A 26,377-nucleotide genomic window follows, 5' to 3' on the forward strand; every position below is an offset into this window, starting at 1 on the left:
CCATAAAAACAGTCCATTTCTTATGACACACAAGTCTATGGCAGGGATGACACAGGTTCTGTCTGAAAGGGGTCCACCGGGAGTAATCCGGGTTAAATGTGCTATGTGAAAGGGGGTTAGGAACTGTAACCCGGGTTTTTACCGGCTTCACGAAACCGGAAAAAAACCTGAGAATTTGAGATTCTTCTGTCTGAAAGTGGTAATAATAAGCAGCAACAGCCATCATGAGGATGTTAAAGACAATATTTCACCTAAAGCATTAATCCTAATGTGAGCGCCTTAAGGATAGATAGTATGTTGATGGACCTGAAACCTTGCAGGGTGGTCTCACGGTTTATCCCTAGTGGTCAAACTAGCCAGCTGTTAGGAAAACCATGCAGAAACCTCTATGATACAGAAAAAATTTAGAAGAGGGATGCACAATCTCTAACCCCTGAGGTCACTAGCAGATGCAATAAAGATGGAATTATGCATACCTCCCAACATGACCCTCTCCAGGAGGGACAGAATGCTCTGCTCCTGGATGTCTCTCTTAATTTATGATTGCCATCACCTGTGCTGAAACACCTTTCTTATCCATTAACCTGTTCAAAACAGGTGCCGGCAATAATACATTAAGAGAAAAGTCCAGAAGCAGAGCATTGTGTCCCTCCTGAAGAGGGTCATGTTGGGAGGTATGAATTATGTGAATACAAAAGTTAAGGAAAAAAGATTTCTGGCAAAAGGAGAAAGTGAAATCAAGCTACAGGTAACAGCGAAGAAAGAAAAGTAATCAGCATTTCAATTACATAATAGGAAATATACTTTATTCTAAAAGAGTTGCAATTAGGCTCCCTCAAGCAAGCAAGTTTTGTAAATTAATGTGAATGAAAACAGTGTGACAATGAGAAATAATCAAACACATTTATTTATGAGTAACAGACTGCCAGCAATTTAAGGGATAATTAAGAATGAAAAAAGAAGTCAGACACAGGTGTCCAATTTAACCCTTTCACATAACATGACCCTTTCAAGGAGGGACAAAATGCTCTGTTCCTGAAATTCCCTCTTAATCAGTGGTGCCAGTAGAAAAAATATCTCACAGGTACTGTGTGCTGCGCCAAAAAAATGAGTGTGGCCAAATGCCACATGGGGCGTGGACAATGAAAATGGGGGTGTGATACACATATGGGGGGAGGGGCAGATACACATATGACCCCAATAGTGCCAGATACACGTTGCCCCACAGTGCCAGATATACATTGCCCCACAGTGCCAGATATACATTGCCCCACAGTGCCAGATACACATTGCCTCACTATGCCAGATACACATTTCCCCACAGTGCCAGATACTGTACACATTGCCCCACAGTGCCAGATACACAAATGCCACCAGAGTTACAGATATACATTGCCTCACAGTGCCAGATACACATTGTAAACAAGAAAAGTACAAATTCTATATATGGCGCTTCCACATTACAGGATTTCTTTTCGGAATCAGTATAGAAATCACAATAGGACAAGAATAAATCAGTTACATTCCTGTAGCATATGAATCAGCTGGCGTGTAAGGGCATCTTTCAACTGCTCCTCTTAAGTGGCATTCTCATGGTCTCGGTGACGTTATTCATAAAAGATAAAAGAAGGCCAATATCTCATGTAATACATCTTTAATATCCACAGTTAAAAGCACTCAAAAAATTTAATTTAAGTCATGCATAAAATGTACATATATACAAAAGTGAACACACTAGGTGTAGGGGAAATCCAAAAGTGATTAAGATTAAAAAATTACCGGAAAGTTTGAGAACCAACATAAGTTCTCAAATCGATGTAAACAACCAGATGGCCATCCGGGAAGCATAAATCTGGACTCCGGCAATCAGATTCTCTGAATATCACAGCGGGGTACACCTGCACCAGACCAACGTGTTTCAAACCTATTCCTGGTTCTTTTTTAAGGTGTGCTCCACCTTAAAATTCAAATCCTTAAATACTCACATTATCCAATCCTATTAAAAATTGCATATGTATAACACCTGTTACATCATGGCTGCCTCCATTTGTTAGACCCAGTTGCCATGAGAACAGGGTTGTGATCTTAATCTCAATTAGAAGAAAAATCACTCAATCCTAGATGTCTTTAAAAATGGAAATATATCTGGTTGTATATATATCCAATAAACTAGATTATAAGAAGGGCGCTTTGAGCCCGTCTGAAATGACGGAGCTCCCGGTGTTTCCATGGTTACCGAACGTGCGCAATGTCACTTCCGGTATCACCATGGTAACCTAACATGCGCGACGTCACTTCCGGAATCGCGGCATCTATGTAAACATAACCGCTTCCTCTGTTGCTACGCAACCACAACGTTAAATTACTAATTAGTTTAGGCTCTAGTAACATAAATGTATGTCCTTACCTGCCTTTAAGCTAAATGATATACCCATAATAGACTTAACCCTTCTATTAAAGATGCGGTGAATCACATAACATTCAGCTTAACAATAAAACATTTTTTACATAACATATCAGTACCATAGATTAATAATCACATTAAGAAAATGTATAAAAATAATACTTATTAGTTTTAACATGTCAGAGTCCATACGATGATATTTCCTTAAATAGAGTTCATTCATAAAAAGAGAAGCTGTTATTCAATTTGTTCCATCCTGTTCAGTTGTTTCACTTTATTTTGATCGAATATCTTGTTCCATCATATAGAGAGACACTATCAAAAAAATATATATACAAAATTCAGGAGTATCTCAAATTTTTCATAAAACACCAATAAATAATATCAAGTGGACCACTTTGGATCCAATACTATAATATCAAATACGTAATTCAAGGATGATTCTGGTCTCACACCAGAAATCAGATCAACCACTTGAGCTCAAAATCTATATTAATACCCCCTGGTGAAAGGGAATTGAATTTATGTATATATTCCATTTCAGTTTTCGCTAAGAGTTTAAATAGATTTCTCTGATGTTGATTACATTCCACTTGTTTCAAACCCACGCATCGTAAAATAAGCTTAGGGTCACAGTTACTGTATGATATCATTTAAAATGGTTTGCCAGCGCATGAGTTTCTAACCCTTTCCTTATGTTCCTAATATGCTCGCCAACACGTATTTTGAGTGGTCTTGAAGTACATTCTATGTAAAAAAAAGATGGCAAGGACACTCTATGGCATAAACTACATTTTTGACATTACAAGTGATAAAATCTTGTATTTCGTGTGTTTTACCATTTATTTAATTTTTTTTCTAATTTCTTCCCCATATCTGTCCTAATTTCCTTGCAACCGATGCAACAACCACATCTATGGATTGGAAACCTTTGGTATTTATTTTTCCTTCCTTCTGTGTAAGGAGCAAATCGCTCTAAACTAATTTGTTTCTCAGATTAAGGACCTTTCTGTAAATAAATAAATAAAGGCTGTACAGACTGTAGGACTTCTTTTAGAACAGGGTCTTTTTTTTTTTAAATGGCCCAATGTTTTCTGAAGGAGCGCTCTAATGCTTTGTACTGTATGTTATAACCCGGTATGAAAGCATATTCAAAATAATTAGAATCCTCTTCATTCCGAACTTTAGTACTCAAAAAAGTATCCCTATCCAAATTTGCCACTTCATCTTTTATTGTCCTTACAGAGGTTTTATCATAACCACATCTATTAAATTTTTCCTCTAAATGGTCAGCCTGCTGCCTATAAATCTGCTCCTCTGAACAGTTACGTCTTATCCTCTTAAACTGACTGTTTAAAAGCCAGTTTTTATGATGGCAGCTATTTCTGTTGATATAAGTTTGAGAGTCCGTTGGTTTAGTATAGGTTTTAGTACATAATCTCCCTTCTTTAGTATAGATGGTTAAGGCCAAAAAATCAACAGTTTCAGTGTCAATATGGAAACTAAATTCTATATTAGAGCTATTAGGATTTAAATAGGCGCAGAACTCCTCCAAGAGAGTTCTTTCACTCTTCCCAGATAAAATCGTTCTCCCATTTACCCATAAAGATATTAGCATAACTAGGGGCAAACCTGGTGCCAATTGCTATTCTGATTTTTTGGAGAAAAAAATCTCCATGAAATTTGAAATAATTGTTCATAAGGATAAATTTAACACCCTCTATTATAAATTCCTGAACAATATTATCTAGATGACTCCTACTTAGAAAGTCTTTTACCGCCCAAATACCTGTCTCATGATTTATGATAGTGTAGAGCAGGCATTCCCAACCACGGTCCTCAAGGCACACCAACAGTGCAGGTTTTAGTGATTTCCAGGCTTCAGCACAGATAGTTAAATCAAAATAACTGAGGTACTAATTAAGTCACCTGTGTTCAAGCCTGGATATCACTAAAACCGGGACTGATAGTGTGCCTTGAGGACCGCGGTTGGGAAACACTGGTGTAGAGGGACTTAATGTCCGCTGTTACTAAATACATACCTTCCTCCCACGGGACAATGGGTATGAAGGTAAGAAGGTCTTTCGTGTCTTTTAAATGCAATCTATTATTGACCAAAAGTGGTCAATCATAGCTGACAGGTTGGCCGTTACTGAATTTATTCCGGAGACAATTGGTCGTCCGGGAGGATATAATGGATCTTTGTGACTTTATCGATAAGAGGCGCACGGTGCACTCTCCTCCCCTTATGCAGCAGCGGTGAGCAGCAGCAGCAGCGGAGGGGGGGAGTGGCGGCCCGTCGACGTGGGTATGGTGTACCCATGGCTAAATTTTTAAGGGTACGCCATACCCACCCGTACCCGCCCACTTGCACCCCTGCTCTTAATTTACTGTATGATTGCCCTCATCTGTGTTGAACTAGTTAATTTATGAGAAAGGTGTCTCTATACATGTGACGACATACATACATTAAGAGGTAAGTTCAGGAACATAGACCCTCATTCCGAGTTGATCGCTAGCTGCCATTGTTCACTGCGTAGCAATCATTTTAAAAAATGTCAAATCTGCGCATGCGTATGCACCGCAATGTGCACGCGCGGCGTACGGGTACAAATAGCATGTATGTAATTTAGAACAGACTTTGATAAAAACATGTTACCTCTATTCACATTTAGTAACATAAAGCAATATATCACATAAAAATGTTGGCAAAAATAGAAATGGACACTCCAGTTGTACAGAACTATTATGAATGTTGAAATAGACATAAAAGCATTGGTAACATCAATGCAGAATTAATGATCAGCAAACTGAAACAACACCCTAAATTGCACAATGTAAATCATGTAAATGGTTTGCCTAATAAAAAAATCTGTAGCGGCAGCAGCATCATTGTTTTTTTTTTCTAGTGCAAGAGTCTAAAACAGACTTTCCTAACCATGGTCCTGAAGGCACACTAGCGGTCCAGGTTTTAGTGATATTCATGCTTGAGCACAGGTGACTTAATTAGTACCTCAGTTATTTTGATTTAACCATGTGTGCTGAAGCCTGGATATCACTAAAACCTGCATTGTGAGGGCTATTTCACACCAGTACTAACCCGGTTAACCAGAGCTTTCTATGTTTGCCGTAAGTTCCATAAAGATGTCTTTGTTCTGATTAAGATGATTTAAACAGTGTGGAAGACCTGCATCTTATGAACCCCAAAGCATCACTACAGGAGCACTCCTGTACCTAACATCTTCTTCATCACCCCAAAAACAATATCATAATGGCCATCCCTTGGCAACTAGCCAGCTCCTGGCCGCTCGCCCACCAGCTCCCGCCAGCCAGCTCCCCTGCCTGCCCACTCACTTGTTCCCCCTCCTCCCTGTCATAGTACTCCGCTCGGGGTGCGGAGTTTTGCGAAATGACAAGTTGCATCGTGATGTCACAACGCAAATGTGTCATTCCGCAAAACTCTGTCCCCTAAGTGGAGTACAATGACAGGGAGTACAATGACAGTTTCTGATGAAACTCTCAAGGGAGAGAGAAACTAGTTAAGGAATGCTGATTCCCTGCACTGCACTGTATTTCCTATTGTGACTTCTACAGCCTGCTAAACCCAAGAGATCAAGAAAAAGACTCCAGCGCTAAAGTGATAAGACTCCAAAGATCTTATCAGCTGGCAGCAGAGATTCCTCACAGAGACCTTCCACTGAGCAGCAGCTTGTATTGCCTATCAAGCACCACAATCACACAGAAAGAGGCTCCTGCACTGACCTGGGGCATATACAGTGAGTTTTGCCTTTACTTTATTCCTAATAGCTGCTCACACACACTTATCGGACTGCAGCCGTATATGTTACAATCTATGTGTGTGACGGCAGGAGCATGACATAGCCAGTGCAGCTGCAGCAGTGATATATCTGAGTGACCTTATATATACATTGCAGCCAGCTCCAATGGCGGCAGAACATAAGTATAGACCTTTAATGTGGCAGGTTCATCCTTCAGCGACATAACTATAGCCATTGGCTACACTGTGCCACATATTACTAACGCATGAGACTTCTGGATCTCTCGGCAGCATTTGATACCGTGGACCACGGGCTTCTGATTGAGCGACTGATACACTTCTGTGGTCTGGATGGCACAGTCCTAAACTGGTTCAAATCATTTCTCACAGGCAGGTCACAGAGAGTATCATCTGGATTATACTCATCACCACCAGTGCCATTGCCATGTGGTGTCCCACAAGGTTCTATACTATCCCCCATGCTTTTTGCAGTATACATGCTCCCATTGGGCGAAATAATCAGGCGCCATGGCCTGGTCTACCACTGCTATGCAGATGATACACAACTGTACTTGTCCTTTGCTCCGGGCACTGATAACCCAGTAGCAACCCTGAATGGCTGTCTAGCTGAACTACAGGAGTGGATGAGCGCCAGTTGGCTGCGACTGAACCCGGATAAAACAGAGGTCCTTATAATACGACCGCAACATCAAAGGACAAGACTGCAGCATAGCCAACCAACTGGACTTACACTCGGGGATTCAGAATTACAGACCAGTGATCATGTGCGGAATCTTGGCGTTGTCCTGGATGATGGCTTGACACTTAAACATCAGATATCAGCCACAATCAAATCCTCATTCTTTCACCTGAGGAACATAGCCAGAATCAAGCACTTAATTCCCTCAGATGATATGCCAAAAGTCATACATGCATTTGTATCATCTCGATTAGACTACTGTAATGCCCTCTACCTTGGTCTACCAGCAAAAGAATTGCAACGCTTACAGCTGGTGCAAAACACAGCTGCCAGGCTGTTAACCAACCAGCCCCGTTCCAGCCACATAACACCCATCCTCTACTCCCTTCACTGGCTGCCTGTAAGATGGCGAATCCTCTTCAAGATTGGCTTACTGAGTTTCAAAGCATTACATGACCAAGGCCCAAGGTACCTGAAACAGCTTCTGATCCCATACTGCCCCACTCGATTACTGCGATCTGTAGATGAAGGACTTTTAGCAGTACCTAGAATCTACCGTAATTCATCTGGGGGTCGAGCTTTTAGTCATGCGGCTCCGACTCTATGGAACTCACTTCCCAGCACAGTGCGAGAGGCCCCAACTATAGAATCCTTCAAAAGTAGACTCAAGACTTTCCTGTTTACTCAAGCATTTCCATAGTATCTCTTTTAGTATCTTCATGCTTCTGTATTTTATGAAAAATGTACTTCATTATTTTTCTGTACTATATTATGCTGTGTATCTGTTAAGCGCCTTGAGTCCTATTGGAGAAAGAGCGCTATATAAATAAAATTATTATTATTATTATTATTATATATACTGCCCTAGGATATCAGCCATCAAATATATGCATGCATGATTCAGTACTCCTTTCACTATTGATTGTCCATCATTTGGCACTGTGGACTGTTCATGCCATCAGCGGACCTACTCGGGCACTAAGGAACACAGACCAGACCTCTTGCCTCACAAACATTTATATGCTGTTTATAATTTCAAGTGATATTTACACTGCTCTATCCAATATTTTACTGTTGATTGTCTATGTAAATTGATTTGTTATTTATTCTATTAAACAGTGTTATTTTTGATACGAGTTGGATTTTTGAACTATAGAATTGGTTAAGGCACTACTCATTTTTCTTATAGGGATCCGAGCGCCCCTGACAAAGTAAGAGACTGGTGCCCCCATCTCCACCTGCTACAGAGAACATTGTAGTCCTGACGGGTCTCCTGTTGTTTTGCTGTTGGTTTTGAAAAACAACGCTTAGTAAATCCAGTGTTTATATATTTGTACTGTTAAAGAAAATTTGATGGTCTGACGATTCTCAATTGGGTTCTTAACTCTGTATGCTTGGTGGGTTAATGTTGGTTTGCCCTTTAGTAAATATGAAGACCACATAACATTTGGAAAGCTGCTGGTAAACTACCCAAAAAGCACAAACGAATGCTTAGTAAATATACCCCCTTGTCTTTGTTAAATATATTGTAGTAGCATATACCAACAAATGAGGTTAAGCTCTCAGCGCTGATCCCAGCAGTGAAAATGTATAAAAATCGCAAACACCGTTTTCAGGGGTTTCCCATAAGTGTCTTTCTCCTCTCTTATAGACTGACACTTACTTTTTAACCCCTTGAAGCGTTCATCAAAAGGTTTCTTTTTAGATGTCCCTGATTCCTTCAATCCCGTTCCCACTGTCCAGACCCGACTCAGCGCATCAGCAGTGATACAGACACCATAGGGATATAAGATGGGAAAATTCCCAGCAGGGATGTTTAATGTATAAACAATATAAAATGTATCAAAGTATTACGTCCTAATACAGCATCTTTTGTATCCCAGTGGTCATGTGACTGTCAGTTCTGTTAGCGTAATCTGATGGAGCAGCATAGTTGAACTATCCCTAATCCTAAACCTTTACAATCCCCCTAGTACCTAACCCTTACTCTCCCGTCCAGGAGCCTATTGCAGAGCCGAAACTAGGATTTTCGTCACCTGGGGCAAGGCAGTAATTTGTGCCCCCCCCCACACACACAAAAAAAAAAAAACAACAACAACAACAACATCAACAGTAAAACAAACTCTGTCAGACCAAAATATCAGATTACCAGGAAATTTGAAAAAAGGAGATACTATTGGACAATATTCCCCTGTGCATCAAATGCCCTACAGTATGCGTCACATGCCCTGCCAGCGTGTTCAACTACATGATCCACTGTGTGTCCCCATACATTGCACTTCGTCCCTGCACTACATTCTCCTATCCACTGCACTACATCACTATACTACACCCCCTACAGGCTGAACTACATCACTACATTACATGCCCCTATGCACTGCACTACATACCCTATATGCTACACTACATCACTACACTACATCCCCTTATATGCTACACCACATCAGTGCACTACATGCCCCTATATACTGCAATACATTACTACACTACATACCATATATGGTACACTACATCACTACACTACATCCCCTAATATGCTACACCACATCAGTACACTACATGCCCCTATATACTGCAATACATTACTACACTACATACCATATATGGTACGCTACATCACTACACTACATCCCCTTATTTGCTACACCACCTCAGTACACTACATGCCCCTATATACTGCAATACATTACTACACTAAATACCCTATATGGTACACTACATCACTACACTACAATCCCCTGTAAGCTAAACCAAATCCCCCCATCTGGGAGGCAAAGCGGAACTTGATACTGCTGAGAACACAATGCGCTTCTATGGCTTGTACAGTACACTGCACTCTAGTCGCAGCACTGCGTGGCAAAGAAGAGAGTTTAAGACAGTAGCCAGCATAGAAGAGATCCCAGGTACTGGAGCTCACCCGCACAGCATTGGAGCCAGCTGTGAGCAGACAGGTAGGTCAGATACATTGACAAGGGTGCTGTCTGATGCCTCACAGGAGCAGCACAGCACTGCTGGTAAAAAAAAACGAACCTGTTTCTCTGTAACTTCTTGGCACCCCCTCAAATCCTACACCCGGGGCACATGCCCCCTTAGCCCTCCCCCCTAGTTACGGCCCTGCTATTGACAATGTCAGCATGTCACCTGTCGCAAGCTGTGTTCAGATGGAGGTCGTGATCAGATTGAGAACCTGAACCAGTCACAGGGCTGGTGCCAGTTTTGATGGTGCAACCGATGGTGTCATACAGGGGTGGATTGGGATGGAAAAACAGCCCGGGAAATTTATGGAAGCAGCCCTAATGGGGGCAGGGTCTGATGTGGGGGTGGAGTCTGTTGAGAATGCGGGATTCCTCCTCATAAGGGGGCAAATGTATTAAGCCTAGAGAAGGGATAAAAAAAGTGAAAAAGCAGTGATAACGCACCAGTCAATCATTACGTGTTTGAAAAAAAGACAGTTAGCAGCTGATTGGCTGGTGTGTTATCATTTTGCACTTATCACTACTTTATCCCTTTTCCTGGCATAATACATCTGCCCCAAGGTCTGATTCTGAATTGGGTGCAGTTGCGGGCTTCCTTGCATCTTTTGCTGCAGTTGCATCTGTGACTTTATGCTAATGACGCTACAATGTCCTGGTGCACATCCGTGCATTCAAATATGCATGGACTGAGACTCCCACTGTCAGTGTCTACAGATGCTGCAATCATGCTTTGTGTCTTTAGATGCCGCCATCAGTGGCACTTACTTTCACCAGCCCCATTTCACCAGCCCCATGCTAGGTGCAGATCACCCATCTGAGTACGACCTGTGCGTGTGTCTGACGCTGTACTGAAAAGAAAACAATAAAACAAATTGCTCCCACATGGAAAAATAAATAAATGTATAATATAGCTTTTGGTATTACAATTTGTTACAAATGTCCATTGCTGTTTGAAAGGCTCAGTGACACCAAGAGGTTTTATAATTCTTGACTGTAACATCTTTATATTAATTAATACATTTATTTATTAATATTTATGTAGCACTAGCACGTGCCATTGCACTTTCTTTCAAAGTCAGACAGGGGAAAAAACAGGCCCTTCGTGCACGTCGGCCCACCGGGGATCTTCCCCGCGCAGGCACGGTGGGCAATCCAACCCTGGTATCATATAAAAATGCACCAAATGCCATTGCTTACAAATTGGCATAGGAGAAGGAATTTGTAGTCCATTTGCATAAGCTTGCAAAGCAGCAATTGCCAATTGACTGTGGGATGAACCAAATGTCAGGTTAAGGCACCCCATGGTAATGCTTAGCAGATGCCAGAAAAAGGTATTGGTTGATAGACAGTCGCATTGTGGCAATGGAAGTTGAAACCCCCTAAGGAGCGTGTAACAACTCACCTGCTAAATCAAGTACCGGGCCCAAGACGAAGCTACAATGAGTAGTTTAAAGACCAGGGCAAGGAGCCACTGCACTTGCACATCTTGATGGTAGTAGCAAATATTCAAGTTAGAACTTTGACGACATTATATATAAACAACAGTAGCACATGGGTCAGTTGGTAATAAGAGATGGCAAGTGAGATTTTTAAGGGACAGGCAATGTCAAAATAGATAGATCTAAAGGAATGCTGGTTCAGATGCTTGAACTCAGAAAGGTAGAGATGGGCGTTTCTGGTGAGAGTTCTCTTTCCTTTGTGAATGGCATGGGAAATTACTTAACATTGAGAAAGGGGCATGGTATTTGGAAAATATTTAGATTACAGTGGCTTACTGTAACCTCTTATTGGAGTAGAGGGTGTAAATCTTGCACTGGGTCATACCAAGGTGAGTAGTCTCTGGTCTTTTAGATTAATGTACAGTAGTTAAGGGAAATTGGTAAGTCAGATCTATATCTTTGTTATAGGTATTGGCTCTACAGCATGGGTTAGTCAATCTTGTACGTGTGAAGCTGGTCTGGGAGTACACCACATCTGGACTAGGTCCCCCCTGGCTCCCAAGTGCCAACTGCTTCATCACCTACTCTTGCACAGGGTGGTAAAATGTGGCAGGAGGTCATTTGGGGCTGACACGTGGGTGTGTGGTGACACATGGCAGGTCTTCTTAGTGGTTTCTAATCCCCTCCTGCTGCCTTACTGTTTCTATTCTTGGGTTTGAGGGACTTGCTGGAGAGTGGCGTATTTCCTATTGGCAAATAATAAGACAGCACTGACTAGTGTCCTACTCATTTCTCTAGCATCCATAAGGGATATTGGGGGAATCTAGTATGATGGGTATTGACAGGGTCCAAAGGAGCCAGTGCACTTTACATTTCTTTACTGGGTGTGCTGGCTCCTCCCCTATATGCCCCCTCCCACAGGCTGTTTAGAAAAAAGAGCCCTCAGGAGAGGATTCACATCTCTAAACTCCAGAGAGTTTTCTTCAATTTCTTTTTTCTGTTTGTTATTTTCAGTATGCTGTCTGGGCAACAGCATATCTGCTCCGTGGGAGTTAGGGAGGGGCTGTCACTGATCTTACGAGGTGCAGAGCCGCTTCCCCACTGCAGGACCACTGTCCTGAGGGGTTGTTGTTCAGCGGTGCACTGCGCCTTGGCTGTCACAGCCGCAGCATGCCGCACACATCTAACACTGCCTAAAGGTGACATCAGTGGTGAGTACACATCAGAGGCCCCACTAGAGGAGTCCCCCGGTTCAAAGTGCGGCTGACCACAGGCACAGTGAACAGGGACCCTCCCAGGGGTGTCCCGCTAAGATCCCCTGTATGACACTGGCACAAAAACGCTTGACTAGCACTTTTGATGTTTTGAGCTAAAAGGAGACTTTGCCAGTATAATTTATCAGTGTAACTCCGGCGCCATTGGAGAGGGCAGAGCTACATCAGAGCGGGACCTGAGGCATTTTGGCACCTTCTGTTGCTAACTGCAGTCACAGACAGCACACACAGCGCTTCCTGATTCCTCAGCCACGCTGGATGTCTGGTACAGGGTGTAGCAAAGGGGGAGAGCCGGTTGTGTACACTATCTGGATCCTATGTAGGACAGAAATTGTTAGTATTTACTGTAATACAGAGAGCTGACAGCCTCACTGGGGCTGTGCAGCTCAGAGTGTGCTGGTGTCCTTCTCTCTCTCTCTCTCTCTCTCCCTCTCTCTCTCTGTGTCTCCTCTCACATACAGTAGGGCAGGCTTGCAATATCACTGTCTGTGTGTATGTTGATGTGCTTACTGTGAAACATGGGTAAACACAAACTGTACAGTGTATATCACACCAGATTCTCTCCATTATTTACTGACTCTGTTTCATGTGAACAATGCAGTCATTCTTCACAAACCAGTGAAGGGGCTGGGAGAGAGGATCCAGAGCCCCACTGGTTAGGGTCTCTTAAAACTATGATGTCAGATGTCAACCCAGCTCAGTACTAATGTACAGAAGACTCAGCTACTACAACAAGCTGTTGCAGATTTAGCTGCTAGGGCAGATGCACAGCCCCCTCTCTCTCATGCAGGTACACAGAAACGTGGGTTACCTGCTCTACTCTCTGATACAGATGATGATATACAGGAGGATGGGGATGACCTGGAACCCGTTAGTGGAGAGCCTGATTCTGCTCAGGGTATTGAACCCTTAATTCTGGCTATACGGGACGTGTTAAAGCTCCCTCTAGAGGACGCTGCATCTTAGCAGTAATTTTTCTTTATAAAAACAAGCCCAATGTCACTTTTCTTGACTCTAAACAGTTAGATGACCTATTCATGCTGCCCTGGAAAAATCCAGACAAAAAATTCCAAGTGTCTAAAAAGTTTTTGCGCACTTTCCCCTTTGCTCCAGAAGATAGAAAATTTTGGGAAGAACCCACGGGGGTGGATGTATCAGTCTGTTGTCTGTCTAAAAAGGCGGTGCTGTCTGCCCTTGGCTCCTTTACCATGAAGGATCCTGGGGATAGAAAGAGACTACACTAAAACTATATACACAGCAGTGGGTATATCACAAAGGCCGGTCATTACAGATTGCTGGATGACCCATGCCATTCATTCCTGGGCCACTCAAATTCAGGGGGGCCTCTCGGTGGATATGCCCTTGGTTACTATGGTAACCCTCCTAAAACACATTCAGGACACTACATGTGTTCTCTGTGATTCACTCAAGGAGATGGGGAACATTAATGCTAAGACTTCTGCCATGGTAGTGTCGGCGTGCAGGGCCTGGTGGATGCGTCAGTGGATTGCAGACGCAGAATGCAAACGTAGTGTGGAATCCCTCCCCTTTTCTTGAGAATGGCACTTCTGGGTTAAATTGGATACCTGGATTTCCAAAGTTACGGCTGGGAAATCCATGTTTCTCCCCTCTGGGCCCCGCAGGCGAGATGCTCCTACCCGGGGCCATCCGTCCAGTCCTTTTGTTCTCACAGATTTTGATCTAAGGCCAGAGGTGCCACCAATGCGACTAGAGGCACCAGGAGTAAGTCTAGCAAGCCTGCAATCACCAGCTCTCAGGAACAGACCACCGGTTCTGCTTCCATTAAGGCCTCAGCATGATGGTTCCCCCCCACCCCGAGGGGATCTCGAGGTGGGGGCTCGACTGCCTCACTTCAGCCACATCTTGGAGACCTCCTGCCTGGATACCTGGGTTAGAAAGCTCGTTTCTCAAGGCTTCAAGCTGGAGTTCGACAGTACCCCTCCCCAATAATTTTTTCAAATCAAGCTTACCAGCTTTGGAGGATATGAAAGTTACGTTGCAACAGGCCATCCAAAAGTTGGTCCAGTCTCGCGTTGTTGTTCCAGTACCAATACCGCAATGCGGCAAGGGATTTTACTCCAACCTATTTGTGGTACCGAAACCGAATGGTTCGGTAAGACCCATTTTTTAAATCTAAATTCCTTGCATCCTTATTTGAAGGTGTTCAAGATGGAATCCCTGCGAGCTGTGATTGCAGGCCTGGAGGAACAGGAATTCATGGTCTCCTTGGATATCAAGAACGCCTACCTCCATATTCTGATTTGGCCGCCTCATCAGGTGTACCTGCAGTTTTCCCTGCTGGATGATTATTTCCAATTCCAGGCAGTACCCTTTGGTCTGTCCACAACCCCGAGGGTTTTCACAAAGGTGATGGCGGAGATGATGTTCCAACTCTGAGTCCAGGGGGTCAATGTTGTCCCTTACCTGGACGATCTTCTGATCAAACCAAGATACAGGGAGCTTTTGTTGCTCCATAACGACCGCACTATACAACTTCTGTCACACCATAGGTGGATCTTCAACTTACAGAAGTCCCACCTGGAGCCGACTCAGCAGCTCCTGTTCCTGGGGATGTTGTTGGATACTGTGACCCAGAAGGTGTTCCTACCAGAGGACAAGGTGAGAACACTTCTGGAGATGGTCCGCATGTTGATCTAACCTACTCGAGTGTCCATCCATCTTTTTCATAAGATTGTTGGGAAAGATGGTCGCCTCATACGAGGCAATACATAATGGGAGGCTCCCTGCCAGAACGTTTCAGCTGGATCTCCTGAGCAAATGGTCTGGTTCACATCTTCTGATGCACCGGATGAAGAGGCTGTTGCCTCTGGCCAGGATTTCCCCACTGAGGTGGCTGCAGTCCTCCAATCTCCTGGAGGGCTGGAGTTTCGGGATTCAGGATTGGACCCTCCTCATGACGAATGCGAGTCTATGAGGATGGGGAGCTGTCACTCAAGGGCCGCAGTTCCAGGGCAGGTGGTCAGCCCATGAAAGTTTCCTTCCAATCAACATTCTGGAATTTCAGGTGATCCACAATGCTCTGCTTCAGGCATCTCCTCTGCTCAAGAATCACGCGATCCAAGTGCAGTCGGACAACGCCACAGCAGTGGCGTACATCAATCGACAGGGAGGGACAAAAAGCAGAGCCTGCATGCGAGAGGTGTCAAGTATACTCCTCTGGGCAGAAAGAAATGCAAGAGAAATGTCAGCAATCTTCATTCCGGGTGTGGACAACTGGGAAGCGGACTTCCTGAGTCGTCACGATCTTCACCTGGGGGAGTGGGGTCTCCAGCAGCAGATCATCCACCGGTGGGGCTGCCAACAGATAGACATGATGGTTTCTCATCTCAACAAGAAGCTTCACTGGTATTGTTCTCGAACCAGGTACCCTTGGGCGATGGCAGTGGATGCACTTGCGTTGCGTTGGCCTTACCGACCGGTCTACCTGTTTCCTCCAATTCCATTGCTCCCCAGGGTGCTAAAGTGAATCAGGAATCAAAGAGTCCAGGCAATTCTGATTGCCCTGGTTTGGACTCAGAGGACGTGGTACGTGGATCTTCTGGGAATGTCCGTTGACTACCCCTGGCATCTACCACTAAGAAGCGATCTTCTTCAACAAGGACTGTTAGTTTACCTGGACTTACGGCGACTTAGTTTGATGGCATGGAGGTTGAGCGGAACATCCTAGCTCACAAGGGCCTTTCCAAAAACGTTATTCCTGTCATGGTTCAGGCCAGGAAACCTGTGACGTCAAATAGAATTTTAATTACCTACCGGTAAATCCTATTCTCGTAGTCCATAAGGGATATTGGGGCAGATTTATTAACCTGGAGAAGGCCTAAGGAAGTGATAAACCAGTGATATATGCAAGGTGATAACGAACCAGCCAATCGTCTCCAATATGCAAATTAACAGTTAGAATCTGATTGGCTGGTGCCTTTATCACCTTGCACATATAACTGGTTTATCACTTTCTTATGCCTTCTCCAGGTTAATACATCTGCCCCAGTGGACGCCCACCTCAGTGCGTAGACTTTTCTGCAGGTTCATGTTGTATGGTTATCTGTTCAGCTGTTTGCTGTTGTTGTTACCAGCCGTTGCTGGTTGTTATATGTTAGTGGTGTGCTGGTATGTAAATATCACCACTCTTTGTTATTATATTTCATGCTCTCATATATGTCCTTTCTCCTTCGGGAACGTTTTTACCTATAACTGCCTGTGGGAGGGGGCATAGAGGGGAGGAGCCAGCACACCCAGTTTGAAGAAATTTAAAGTGCACCGGCTCCTTTGGACCCCGACTATACCTATTGTACTAGATTCCCCCAATATCCCTTATAGACTACGAGAAAAGGATTTACCAGTAGGTAATTAAAATCCTATTTCTGTCACTCGTGCTGTTATAACACTTCCTGCTTTGCCTCATTACTGAGGTGTAGCAGGAAGAGACATGTATAAACATCTTGTCTGTCGAAGTGGGGTAGCAAAAGCTCCCCCTCCGGCGATCCCCCCTGGACACACTGGGCATCATCTTAGTGCTGATGCACTGTGTCTCCCTGTCCGGCCGGCTGTACTGTGTGGGATCTCGCTGTTCACGTGAGATCCCCTGCGCAGTCTGGAGCTAGCACCCACCACAGCCAGTGACAGCTCTGTCCCTGCTGTGGAGATAGGTCATTAACACCTGCAGCTGTCGAAATTGACAGCTGCAGGTGGCTTAGAGACTGGTGTAGGAAGGAGGGGTTTGTGTTCTTGGAACACTGGGCGGACTTCTCAGTCAGGCACCATCTTTTTTCTTGTGACGGATTGCACCTGGATGAGGAAGGGGCTGCAGTGCTGCGGGTTAGGATGGTTAGTAGGTTGGATGAGCTTTTAAACTGGGAGCCTGGGGGAGGGTTTAGCTAGAAACTATAGGTCATGCGGCTTGTATTGCACACCCTAATTCTAAATATAAATAGATGTACTACCAGTGCTTTTTTTGTAGAACAAGAAGATCAGGAACTCCCTGGTAAGGGTCAGGGTGTGCGGAGTTGTTGGCGGAGCTTTAGTGGGGTTGGTGCTTTAAACAGATTTAAAATGGGACTAGCAAAGAGGTACAGTAGGACTAGTAGAATGGTACAGCGGGACTAGTAGAATGGTACAGTGGGACTAGCAGAGGGGCACAGTGGGACTTGGACAGGAATACAGTGGGACTAGCAGAAGGAAGGGGTACAGTGGGACTAGCAGAGCAGAGGGGTACAGCAGGACTAGCAGACCAGAGGGGCCCAGTGGCAATAGCATAGGGGTAAATTGATTTAAAAAAAGCATGCTTCATATTTTTCATTTTGGCTGCATGATAAATTCTGTAACAGATAAGCACATAGGGGCAATGTGGAGTGGTATGATGGCACAGAAGGGCCCTGTGTAGGGGTCTGATGGCACAGAAGGGCCCTGTGGATGTCTCTGATGGCACAGAAGGGCCCTGTGGAGGGGTCTGATGGCACAGAAGGGCCCTGTGGATGTGTCTGATGGCACAGAAGGGCCCTGTGGAGGGGTCTGATGGCACAGAAGGGCCCTGTGGATGTGTCTGATGGCACAGAAGGGCCCTGTGGAGGGGTCTGATGGGTCAGTAAAGGTACAGCCTCATACCCCTGACTTGGGGTAGTAATCACATTGGTCAGGTACAGGGAAGAAGTCCAATATCCCCTGACATGGGGTAATAATCACACAGGACAGGTACAGGGCAGCATAGCAGGTTACCAAATCTCCTCTGAGCAGTAAATCTATAGGGAGATATCCTGGAGAGCAGAATAGTACTGCTGGGTGATCGCTAGCTTCTCAGACAAGCCTCACTCAGTCTCCCACATGTGCAGTATACAGATGTGGAATGTACTGCTGGGCAGAGGGGTGGTTCAGATAGGTAACACCTGCACTGTATAAAGCCCTTGGTGCTGGTCGCCTGCATGTGCCCGCTGTGGTTAACGGGGTCACGTCCGTGTAATTCTCCACATGGAGAGGCAGTGTTGTATGAGCCGGGTGACATACATGGCATAAGAGCAGCTCTCCCCTCTCTGAGTGGTACGGTCAGAGCACTGAGGCTCTGGCATCATGGTGGCACTGTGCTGTGTGACACTGAGGCTCAAGTGCCACTGGGGTTACAGCCAGGTGGTGGGGTGGCTCCCAAAGCTGTGCGGGAGGGAAGGCCTGACTGTGGGGCTATGGGCTGGGGCAGATTAAACGGCATGGACCTCTAGGATTGTGGGGCCCTGCATGTGTTGTTTTCAGCGTGTGGCTGCAGACAGCTGGTGGCCGCCCAGGGATTATTTATTTCAGATAAACTTTATTATGTGGTTCCAGAATGCCATTCCTGATGACGTCATTCTTCACCTGAACTTCAGGAATGGCGTTCCAAAGCATTCCCGCAGAAATATAGCCCTGGATACTACCATGCTGATACCTGTAGTTACACACAGAAAAAAAAGAAAATACAGGTACTGTATACATTCTAAATACTAAATACTGCTAAACAGAATAATTATAATAATCTCTGCATTATTACATAAAGTAAATTTGTGGTGCTTAGCATAATTTCGTTCAATATTATGGGTCCACCAACAGGAAGCAGGTGACCTCATCTGGTGGGTCCCTAACACTAAATTTCATGTCCAGAACACAGTACTCTCCAGGCTAGCACAAGCTATAATGTGTACATGTGTACACTTGAAGACAGAGACACCTTCAGCTTGGACCATCAAACCTGCACAATGGTGTTTTTAATTAGCATGGTTCGCTGGCATTTACAGAATGCATATTGGAGTGGCCTGACTGCTTTGTGCTATCACATTGTACACTTAATCTAGCACTTTTTTTATCACCTAATTGTTTTTTGTGTTTTACTAATGTCACACTTTTGACACTCTAATTATTATTTATCTCCTATGTTACACTCTCAACAAATAGCTTCTGCTTTTTGTTAATGTAACACTTTTCACACTGAAACCTCTAACTAGTGTGATGCCTTGGGACAGTTGGCTTATGTTGTTCTGGGGGTCATGTGCCCTGGACTTGAACCTTAGTGTTGGGGACCCACCCAGATGAGGTCACCTGGTCATGATTAGTGAGCACATTTTTTTGAGTATATTAGAATTTTCTGATTAGCAGTGTTTAGTATTTAGAGTGTGCACATGAATGTTCTTTTTTTATCTGTGTGAAAGTTTTTACCATGTCGGCCTTTTGATCCTGTCGATCTACTGATTGACTGTCAACCATATGGTGTCGACCTATTGACTGTCTATCTAGACACTGTCAATCTTTTAATCCACTCCCCTTCAAAAATATCAAGAGAAAATTGTCAAACATCTGACCACATTGTTTGTATCCTCTGGTATGAATTTTCAGTAATGTTTCTAGAATCTTCCCATGTCAAACACATCTTAACCTGCAAATTGTATTCACAAAATATAATTTCAGTTAATAGTGGAATTAAAATGTTAAATTAAAGGTCAACATTTTCTGCTCAGTATAATTAAATGTGCTATAAACAGCAGCGCTCTCAGTTAGTACATTATTTTTGAATGTATACTTTTCCATTTACACTAAAAGATAACATATTTGCAATTTTCTCTATTGCAAAGTAATTATTCGCAGCTACGTCTATGCTTTCTTCAAACAAACCTGCTTGTGCTCCCCTCACACTGCTTATGAAATAGCTACATAAGTCCAGGGCAAGCTGATTATAATCATATCTATAGCTACTGTATATCAGGGACGAGGGTCCTTAATGTGTGAAACCAATAATTTTCACGTATGCATAATTTTCTAAACCTATCGCCTCCTCTTCAGGTAGGTTTAACCCATTCAATCCCTGTTAAAGTGAGACTCTTGCGATTCCCAGCATGATGTTCCACAAAATGTTTGGAAATTCCATTAACACAGGAGATTTTTTTATATTTCTCCTGTGTTCTAGGTATCGAGTTTTCAAGCTTCTTGTGGTTCTAACAACGTAGATAAATAGATAGATCCGTGCCGCATATAAATGTTGGCGAAACTAGCGCGAACCTCATCCCCATGGCCGTACCAAGTGTCTGTAAATAATACATGTGATCAAATGAAAAATAGTTATGCAACAAATTGAAAACAATTTAATCAATGACAAACCTACGTAGGTTCATTGGCATAGTATCTGAAGTGTTCAGGCTTCTCTCCACTGCCAATATTTCCTTGTCATGGGAAATATTAGAGTAGAGCGCCTGAACATCATATATAACAAACCAATAGAATTCCTTCCATTTTATCTTAGAGATTTCACCTAAGAATGTAGTTGTATCTATAATGTGAGAGCGCTGGGAAGCTGTGTAGGGTTATAAGAAGAAATCAATAAAATGTTAAAGGTTAGCAGTGAGGGAACCGACACTAGAAATAATTGGTCTCCCAGGAGGTGTGGTGAATGATTTATGGATCGTAGGGGGGTGATAATAGGTGGGTGTGATGGGTTACAATAGTAAGAGATATCCATATTCCTCTCTGGATATAATACCCTCCTTGAGATCTACATCCACAAGAGCCTTCAACTGCTGTGTATAGATCTTAGTGGGATTAGACTCTAGTTTACAATAGACTGCTGTGTCTTTCAACTGATGGTACGCTTCATTCAAGTAATCGTCAGTATTCTGCAAAATTATCCCCCCCCCACCTTTATCTGCTGGCTTAATGATCGCTGTAGGATCATTACCCAGAATTTTCAGTTCTTTCCTCTCCTGTATGGATAGTTTATTCCTATATTTCCCTCTCTTCCTTTCTCTTGTACATACTATTTTAAATTGTTCCAGTGTCTTTTTATAGAAAATATTGATAGGTGCACTCCTATGGTGAGTCGGGAAAAAGTAGTATTTGTTCTTAAAATGACGTCTAGTCTCATCAGACCTTTCAGCATTGTATAATTGAACAGTTCCCAGTGTCAGAGCACTTTCTGTGGCCAGAGATTCCAATATTTCTACTCCTTGTCTATAAAAATTCATGAAGTACAATGACTTGACCCTCTTCATCATTCTTCTTGAGGGATTTAGATGCAAAATAGCTTTTTCTGACTAATCCTCTGGTGAATCTGTTCAGTTCCACAAATAAATTGAAAATATCTGGTGGTTGTAAAGGGTAGAATTTCAATCCTTGATCTAATAAATTGATTTCGCTTTAACTTAGGGTTCTAGAAGATAAATTATATATGTTCCGTCCCTTTAATTTTTTACTTATGGTCTTTTTCTGAACTCTGTGTCCTCCCCTGCATCCTCTACGCTTAGTTTCCATCTTCTTTTTGGAGTTTGGATTCTGATAGTCTCGTATCTGTTTCTCTGATTCTGATAAGGGTGAGTCTGTTGCTATTGGTCCTCCTCTATAAAAGGGGAGCATCTTCTAGGCCTAACCGGAATGCATTGTAGTGACCCTGTTTTTGGTCTTACGTCCCTTTTCTAAATGTGGTTCTACATTCCTTACTTCTTCCCTTCTGTAGTGTCTCCTCTTACCCCCTGTAAATTAGTGATTCTAGGGGGTGTCTTAGCTGAGCCTACCTGTGAAGGGTCTCTTTTGTTGGTGTACCTGACTGTTTGATTCATGGAAATACTCCTATTTGGTCTATTCCGTGATCTCCCTCTTGGGTTCCTACTGTAATTATATGTCCTTACTTTATCATATTGATAATCCTCCAGGTCCCTACTAAATTTCCTGTTTTTCCCTTCACTAATTTCCTTCTCATATGCCTCGATCTTTTGATTCAATACAGCATCTTTCTGTTTGAATAGGGGGCGGTTGAAGAACTCACTTAGGGCCTAAATGTGCTGCGCCATACTTGCAATAGTGTTTCTTTTGTCAGTAATATGAGGGGTGTTAAAATTGTTCATGTCCATTTTGTCAAAGCACCCTCAGCCACCTGCCACTATCTTCACTAAAGCTCAGCACAAAACTTCTTCAAACCTCGGTGAGTTTTAGTGATAAACCAAAATGAAAAAAACTCATACTTTTATTAAAGTTTTGTTCCCTTTTCCCTAATTAGATGCTATGGTTCAAATGGAGACATCAGTGGACACATCCTCCCTAATGGGATAGCGACAAGAAATTGTGCACCTGCCATCTCAGGGCACAACACAGACAGATACGGTAGGCATTAGACAACCATCTCCGGGACATATTCCAGATATGGGGCCTATGTATGAAGGCATTTTATGACAGGAAGAAAAGTTAATTTAAACGTCTAAAAATAATTATTTGAAATACTTGCCTAGTTCAGGTAATGATGTGCCATCTTACAATTTAACTACTTATTCCATTATGTTTTGTTAAAAAGTTAGCTATTATACTAAACCACACACTGGAGAAAAAAATTGTTCTCCCAAAGCAGGTCTGGCCATCCTGAGGCTTTCCAGATGTTGTGAATCTACCCATCCCAGCATGCCATTCCACAGTTTTAGCATTTTCAAATTTAAAAACTGTTAAGACATGCTGTTACGTGTAGTTTAACAGCTGGAAAGTCGGGTTGGCTAGGCCTGCCACAAAGTGTAGTCCCTTTTTAATGAAAACAAAGGGGAGGCATGGACTCTGCAAAAATTGACAATGCAAATCTACCAGTTGACACCTACAGTTTTTCAGACAAAACAAGAGTCTAGCAGGCTACTTACTTAAGGCCTTTGACTTGACCACCAATTTTTGATTATCGGTGAGAGATCCATTTTACGTGTCTACTAGGTACTGCCTTGTGTTTCATGCCTGAACTTTTGTTTGCGGTAGGTTATGCAATAAACTACCTAAAGGGTTAGATTGTAAATCTCTGTTATGCAATGTAAATTGTAGTTGCCCTGTCTTGGTTCTTTATGCAGGGGGATTTAGTTAATATCTGTATACTGGCCAGTGTTTTGTCCAGTCCCATATTCATGTAGTCTATCTTCTCTTTGGAGTTACTTTGAGTTACTTGCTGGACCTTTTTCACCAACAATTGCCTGCACAGTGGCACCCTGGAGTCTGGATAAGCTCATCGGGTTTGCCATTTACATATCATCTACAAATGCTGTAATGTGTTTATTCGCCATGCTGTATTCCTGGCTTTTCTCCCCTCTTCGTGCTTTTCAGTTTTTTAACTTTTAGTGATTTGTGATTAGATTTTGTATTTTTTTTCACAACTACTGTTTCAATCAGGCAGTGGAATTGGTGAGCAGCCACAACAGATATCAACGACCAGCTCCATACATTCCGAAGGTAATATCTCAACTTGGTACTAATGTTGGCTATATTTGTTTTGCTAGGTATTCTTTGCAAATATGTTTACCTGTACACGGCATTCCGTAATTTGCTGATTCATTCAATAGATCGTGTGCAAGCAGAGACACACAACACTCCGTTTGATAATATTGCCAATGTGGCCCGTGCAATGGACTCTAACCAGGAAAGTCACCGTCACAAAATGGAGGGCAGTATGATCTTCCTCGCCCAATGTGTGGATCGCCTTGCAGATAATTTGGAGGACAGTTCAAGAGAGTGACGTGCAAGAGATGACCACAACGAAATCCAACACAACCAAATTATAGAGTCTGAACAATATATACGGGACTCTAAGCCAAATGAACTGGCTCACTCAGTCCACATCCACCTCCATCTCGATGGCAACTAGACTGGTGGTCATTGAAGATGAGTTACGCTGATCACGTGACTTTAAGTGGCTTTCCGAGCCCTTTCCTGGCCAACACACCCCAGGAGACATATTGTCCATAGCCCACTCCCTCATCTACCAGAGTGTCTCATGCTGTACCAGAAGCCACTGCGTCCTCTTTGCAGAGAAGGTTAATGGATGAGCAGGAAGGCTCCCGGCACACTCAAGGTCATTTTTTGGGCTAATATATAGGCACTAAATGTCAGAAGTCAAATGGCAATGGACTACTAAATTCTTTGGAACACTGGGATTGGAACTGGATTTAGTAAAATTTTCAAACAGGTCACTGTTTATTTTGTAAAATGGCCATTGTTTTTTATGTCTTTTTGTTGTCTGTGGTTTGATTACATTCCCATGGTAAATCCTGATTCAAATTATACACCTTCCTGTAAGGGACATGTTTCACACATTAAACATCAATCTGCAAAATCTCAGACCCTGGTCCATGATTATCCTAAACACATCTTCTGAATTTTTAACACACAATCTTGCGCAGGTATAGTCAAACTTTGGACATTAGAAACCCTCCCATAAATTCAGTGCATTGAAAGAGGGTTGGCGTGTTTTAACGTGTTTGAATGGCTACAGTTTGGGGTAAAATTAACTTCAGTCACCAGCCTGCATCAGCAAAGCTACTTTAATTTGTCATGTATGGGTGAATAGATGCACAGCAATAATTCCTGGCCCTTCCAATTTATGTATCCCTAAGGGTGTGGAAGTGTACTTGGATGTATTACAACTAATATATTTGCTAAACTATCATTAAAAAAAAAAGATAAACTGATTCCTCAAGGTACTATTTTTGAAATGCTGGAGCCTTACTGTATCCAGTATACAACATTCCTTTGGCCTAGATGATATTGCCTTCAAGTGTAAATAATTTTAGACCTTAATTTTGCTGTATGCCATTGGTCCTGGAATAAATTCCCATGTGCTCCCTAAAATGAATGTGAACAGTTTTGACGCTCGCTCTCTATTTTCTTTACAGAACATATGTGAGGACCTCAACCTGCAAGCAAGAGAGAATGGTTCAAGGTTACACGTTACTAAGCTGTTAGTTTTAGTGTGTTTTACTGTAAGAATTTGGACAGATAACCAAGTTTAGCACCCATTTTTATTTGGGTCAGACAAGAGTTGCACAAGTTTACACCGGGAAACCTGTTACGCTATAAAACTTTAAGTTTTTAAAAGATATTAAAAAAACAAAAACTGCAAACAGTTTAAAAAAAAAAATAGATTTGAAAACTACATACTTGTCATGATGAATAGAACTTATGTTAAATGGGCCACACTCCTATATTAAACATTTTTGTTCTGCTGAAATATGTGTCATGTAAGGGTTTTTCTTCAGTAAGGTAGTCTTCTGAGAAACAGTGCTGCATTTGGATGTGTTTCTTAAAAATGTTCCGAGTCTAGGCATGCTATTTGGCTTCCAATCCACCGAGCCTGCAGAATAAAAAATGGATAGTGAATTGTTTTTGGAAGGCCGGTATCTATGTAAAAAGAGGGTCAAAACTAGCGGGCCAGAGTTAAACACTTGAAATTCCAAATCTCTCTCTCTCCATCTCTCGCTCTCTCCATCTCTCTCCACATCTATCTCTCTCTCCCTCCCCATCTCTCTCTCTCCCCAGCTCTCTCTCCATCTCTCTCTCTCTCTCCCCCCATCTTACAGAAGTTTCTCCAATCTGAAGGCAGTACTAGATTCAAGCAAAATGCTCCCACTCATGGGCAACCCTACATTTAAAACTTCAATTTCTAAGAAAAAAAAATATCCCAGTTTGAATACACACCAGATTCCAGTCAGCCAGTTGGGGGAGACAGGCAGCCAATGATTCTGTGCTGGCTTCGGTATTGAGGAAATAAAAAGGTGAGGTAATTGTTAAAGCCTAAACACACCAGTGTGGTAGAGGTCTGCAGTACACTAATGGGGAGGGTTGTGGAGTGCAGTCATAATAGTGTGGCAGAAGGGCAAAGCAGACAGAATAGTGGGTTCCCTCCTTGACCCATTCTCCAGCTAGTGTGCAGGTGGGCAGAGGGGAGTATCTCACCTGTGTGATGGATTCTGCTGACCCATAGCCCCTCTGCTTGCCCTACATCATCTATCCAGGGATACCATTGGGG

The sequence above is a fragment of the Pseudophryne corroboree genome, chromosome 4 (assembly GCF_028390025.1).
Source record: "Pseudophryne corroboree isolate aPseCor3 chromosome 4, aPseCor3.hap2, whole genome shotgun sequence".
NCBI lineage: Eukaryota > Metazoa > Chordata > Amphibia > Anura > Myobatrachidae > Pseudophryne > Pseudophryne corroboree.